The following is a 5564-nucleotide window of genomic DNA, read 5'->3' as shown; positions in this document are numbered from 1 at the left end:
TTCACTGCAAAACCACGTTGCGTTTTGCGCCGTTTCCTGTCGCGGGCACTAGGCCGACCCGCACAAGTGAGGTACCATTTTTCTCGTAGGACTTTGGGGAACGCGGGGTGGGTGGAAATTTGTGGATCCACGCAGGTTCCAGAACTTTCCATCACAGAAATGTGGGGAAAATGTGTTTTTTTTGTCAATTTTTTACGTTTGCAAGGGATTCTGGGTAACAGACCATGGTGGGAGGCAGTCAAGTCACCCCATCCTGGATTCCCCTGGGTGTCTAGTTTTCAAAAATGTATAGGTTTGCTAGGGTTCCCTAGGTGCCGGCAGGGCTAGGGTACAAAATCTACAGCTAGTCACTTTGCCAAAAAAAGGGTCATTTTTCGCTGCAAAACCACGTTGCGTTTTGCGCCGTTTCCTGTCGCGGGCACTAGGCCGACCCGCACAAGTGAGGTACCATTTTTCTCGTAGGACTTTGGGGAACGCGGGGTGGGTGGAAATTTGTGGATCCACGCAGATTCCAGAACTTTCCATCACAGAAATGTGGGGAAAATGTGTTTTTTTTGTCAATTCTTTACGTTTGCAAGGGATTCTGGGTAACAGACCATGGTGGGAGGCAGTCAAGTCACCCCATCCTGGATTCCCCTGGGTGTCTAGTTTTCAGAAATGTATAGGTTTGCTAGGTTTCCCTAGGTGCCGGCAGGGCTAGGGTACAAAATCTACAGCTAGTCACTTTGCCAAAAAAAGGGTCATTTTTCACTGCAAAACCACGTTGCGTTTTGCGCCGTTTCCTGTCGCGGGCACTAGGCCGACCCGCACAAGTGAGGTACCATTTTTCTCGTAGGACTTTGGGAAACGCGGGGTGGGTGGAAATTTGTGGATCCACGCAGATTCCAGAACTTTCCATCACAGAAATGTGGGGAAAATGTGTTTTTTTTGTCAATTGTTTACGTTTGCAAGGGATTCTGGGTAACAGACCATGGTGGGAGGCAGTCAAGTCACCCCATCCTGGATTCCTCTGGGTGTCTAGTTTTCAAAAATGTATAGGTTTGCTAGGTTTCCCTAGGTGCCGGCAGGGCTAGGGTACAAAATCTACAGCTAGTCACTTTGCCAAAAAAAGGGTCATTTTTCACTGCAAAACCACGTTGCGTTTTGCGCCGTTTCCTGTCGCGGGCACTAGGCCGACCCGCACAAGTGAGGTACCATTTTTCTCGTAGGACTTTGGGGAACGCGGGGTGGGTGGAAATTTGTGGATCCACGCAGATTCCAGAACTTTCCATCACAGAAATGTGGGGAAAATGTGGTTTTTTTGTCAGTTTTTTACGTTTGCAAGGGATTCTGGGTAACAGACCATGGTGGGAGGCAGTCAAGTCACCCCATCCTGGATTCCCCTGGGTGTCTAGGTTTCAAAAATGTATAGGTTTGCTAGGTTTCCCTAGGTGCCGGCAGGGCTAGGGTTCAAAAACTACAGCTAGTCACTTTGCCAAAAAAAGGGTCATTTTTCACTGCAAAACCACGTTGCGTTTTGCGCCGTTTCCTGTCGCGGGCACTAGGCCGACCCGCACAAGTGAGGTACCATTTTTCTCGTAGGACTTTGGGGAACGCGGGGTGGGTGGAAATTTGTGGATCCACACAGATTCCAGAACTTTCCATCACAGAAATGTGGGGAAAATGTGTTTTTTTTGTCAATTTTTTACGTTTGCAAGGGATTCTGGGTAACAGACCATGGTGGGAGGCAGTCAAGTCACCCCATCCTGGATTCCCCTGGGTGTCTAGTTTTCAAAAATGTATAGGTTTGCTAGGTTTCCCTAGGTGCCGGCAGGGCTAGGGTTCAAAAACTACAGCTAGACTCTTTGCAAAAAAAGTGTAAATTTTCAGTGTGAAAATGTGGTGTGTTCACCTTAGGTTTTGAGCCACTTCCTGTCGTGGGCACTATGCCTACCCACACAAGTGAGGTACCATTTTTCTCGGGAGACTTAGGGTAGTTCAAATTTGTAAAGCAACTGTTATTACCTATTGATTTTTGATGCATTTCTCCCTTCCAAATGAAAGACATTGTGTAAAAAAAAAGTCATTTTGAAAAATGACCAATAATTGTCATGCAAATATGAGTATTCCCAATTTCGAAAATGTGCAAATATGCACTGTTTCTGAACTCTGTAATTTGTTCCCATTTCAGAAATACATAGGTGACTTTCATACCGATTTTTCCATGTATACATTTTCCCACAATAATTGCTATATACCCGGACCAAAAAAAAAAAACATTACAAAATGCTGCTCATTTTTCTACTCTGGGTTCGTTGGGCTCTTGGTGAACCTACAAGTCCTATATGTCCCCACAACCAGGAAGGTCTACCGGATGTAACGGTACATTGCTTTCAAAGAGATGTCATAATTCGAAGAAGTTACAGGTAAAAACGTTGACTCAAAAGGCTGCTTTTTTCAACAAATTTTTAATTTTTCCTATATTTGCCTGTAAATTTCTATAAAGAAACCTTGATGGATCTACACAAATGACCCCTTGCTGAATTCAGAATTTTGTCTACTTTTCAAAAATGTATAGCTTTCCAGGATCCATTATTGTTTTTGTACCCTTTTCTACCGTTAACTGGAAGGAGGTTGAAAGCACAAAAAATATCAAAAATAGGGTATGTCCCAGAAAAATGCCAAAACTGTGTAAAAAATGTTGGTTTTCTAACAAAATTCTGTCATTCCCTAAAAGCTGGAGAAATTGTGATTTCAGCCCCACAAACCCTTTTTTGATACCATTTGCAGAGAAAAACCCAGAAGCTTTCATTTGCAGCCCGTTTTTCACATTTTTCACAAAAAAAAAAACAAAAAGCTATATTTTGACTAATTTCTGGGAACCCTCTAGGAGAATCCACAAACCCTGGGTACCTTTAGAATCCCCAAGATGTTGGAAGAAAAGGACGCAAATTTGGCGTGGATACCTAATGTGGTCAAAAAGTTACAGGGGCCTAAGCGCGCACTACCTCAAATAGCCCAAAAAGGGCTTAGCACAGGAGGGGAAAAGGCCTAGCAGCGAAGGGGTTAAAAAATGCTCTGCTTTCCCAAATGACAACAGAAAACAAAAAAAGTGTAAACTTTGAACAATGCACATTTCTTTGGTTTTCTTTCAACAGTTTCTATAAAGAAAAGCAAACTCAGTAGTTTTACTTTGCAACTCTCGGACCACATGTAAAACAGTCTGTTTTCTACTGAAATCTTGTCTTTGCTTTTAAAAGCAATGCTCTGTGGGGATTTGTCAATGGTACAAGCGTTTACTGCTCCAGCTGTTTCAAAAGCCTCCAGTCACGTGTACGGTGAATATCAATTCCTATCATCCCATTGATCACGACTTAAAAGAAATTGGTACAGTTTTCCCACACACCTGCTACGCATGGCAAATTACCTATTCAGGTCTTTCCGCGCTGACTGTTTGAAGAAACTCACGCTTTTCTAAGGAGTCGAAGCAATCGGCAACGTGGCATATAGCTCCCTTGGTAATAGCACAACAGTCACATGACATTTATTGAGATCAGAGGGCCCAGGTTGGACACATTTGCCACACTGTACATCCTACATTTAAAGGAAAAATGTTATTGATTGAACAAGTAACAAAATATAAAGTCTTCCTTTTCTTTTTTGTTTCCGAAAAGGAAGAGAAATCAATATTCTTAAGACTGAATGAATCAAAGGAATTCCTGACAAAATGTGAAATTTAAACCTTGCTCAGAATGAAAGCACAACACTTAAGGCGGATCAGTAGGAGTGCAAACTACTCGATATGGGCAGTGTTTGTCATTCTCTTGCCATTGTCTGGTAAAGTACTTATGCCTTACAGTATAGTATAGAAACAATGAACAGGAGTAAGCCCGTTTTCCCAGCAGAGACCGGGCAATAGTTTATAACAAAACAACAACGTCTCAGCTGGATATCATTTAAAAGATGGCAGGTACCAAGTCAGTGATATAAATCACAAAGGGAAGGGGGAAAAAAAGGGGGAAGGGAGACCACAAGGAAATAAGAAAAGGATATATATTGTAGGTAGTTATTACAGCACTACAGTACAATAAAGGTACAAATGACCAAAACATTCAAGTGAGCACTGGGCGTGCTAGTGATAGTGAACGGCGCAGTGACACAATGGGTGAAGACAGTGTGAACGGCGAAAGAAATAATATAATAACAATGTGGTCAAGGAAAATAATTATATACAATCTGTTTTTTTCAATGAGCAAATTAGATTGACCACAAAAATGCCAAAATTCTTTCAGGCGTTTCAGCCTGATTGATTCCAGGCCATCATCAGGACAATGGTCATAATATAAGTGTGTGCTGTAAGGGGGAAGGAGAAAGGTAGGGTTTAGAGTTGTCTAAAAGAAAAAGCCCGGAGTAAAGAGTGACACAAGGGGTTAGAGAAAGGAATACCTGGGCGTAGTACAGGTAAGTACAAGGAATCCAGTTGAAGTGGAACAAACGCGGGCATAAATCAGCGCGTAATCTGGGACCTGTAAATATGAGGGGAGGAAGGAGGGGACGGGGGGGGGGGGAAAGAAAAAGGAAAACAGAAGAAAGGGAACACGATTAGTAAAGCTAAATATGAGGATAAGTCATGTGGCCAGTAGAGAAAGTAAAGGTCTTATAGTTACCAAGGGGATTTTAAGCAATCAGGGGTCATCGTCAAAATTGGCTGCAACCGGGAGCAATTGAAAGAGTCCGGGCGCCGGGCATGGGAGTCGAATCTGTGTACATAGAAACGGAGGGAGGGAGTTAGGGAGGCTAAAGGTAGTGAAGAAACGAATTCGAGATTTGTACGAGGCTGTCAGGTCTTACCTCAAAAACGAGTAAAGCAAGTTGGTCCAAAAGTGACTGGATCGATGGACGGGAGTAAATCCAGAAACGATGAAGGGGCGGGCGAGTGAAGCGTCCGTGCCGATGGCAGCGTGTGTGGTGAAACAACGTTAAAACCAAGCAAGGTTTGTCACGTGATCGGGGCAGGAGAGGAAAAAAGCTGGGCCTGTAACTAACGAAACCAGATAATGCCCTGGGGGTACAATCAGAAGGGGAAAGGAAGGGGAGAACGTAGTTATACAAGGAAAAGACACCGAAAGTGAGAGGTTCGAGGCTGTTGGTAGCCACATATTGACTCGTATGTTATTTACATTTTGAACAACAGTACATTAAAATTGACGGCTGGTAATTAAAAGAGGAGAGAGAAACGTTTTAGAAAAAAGAGAAAAATCCAAACACAGAAAAACAGATCGATAGTAGTACTGCGCATGGTAAACCACGACATTAAATAAATAACAGTGTGAGGCTGGATGATTAGCACAGACTGTAAGACAAAAATGACATGTGTATCAAGTGGAAAAACTATTATACGGTAGTTAATATACAAATTAACAATTAAGATACAGGGGCGTCATATCCACAGTATGTTAAACATTTAAGGAATTACTCTATATAATGTAGAGAAAAAAGGAAAAAGGAAAACAGCAAAGGGAAAAGTAAGTACAGCGGACAGATTGTCAGTAATATGCACATGATGGAGATCGACATTATTTATC

General features: G+C 42.6%; 1 long non-coding RNA gene across 1 annotated transcript; it reads right to left on the bottom strand.

Annotated features, from left to right (window-relative positions):
* Nucleotides 1-4423: 4423 nt before the first annotated feature.
* On the bottom strand, nucleotides 4424-4958 carry LOC146865700 (uncharacterized). Its single transcript, XR_014976678.1, has 3 exons — nucleotides 4831-4958; nucleotides 4647-4739; nucleotides 4424-4505 (listed from the first exon to the last, which is right to left on the bottom strand). It is a non-coding gene; the product is annotated as an uncharacterized LOC146865700 (long non-coding RNA).
* Between the last annotated feature and the right edge of the window lie 606 nt (nucleotides 4959-5564).

This window comes from Triturus cristatus, chromosome 2_1, assembly GCF_964204655.1.
Source record: "Triturus cristatus chromosome 2_1, aTriCri1.1, whole genome shotgun sequence".
NCBI classification, from domain to species: domain Eukaryota; kingdom Metazoa; phylum Chordata; class Amphibia; order Caudata; family Salamandridae; genus Triturus; species Triturus cristatus.
Note: the sequence above shows the minus strand (reverse complement) of the source record. Positions and strands in the feature narration are given on the sequence as shown.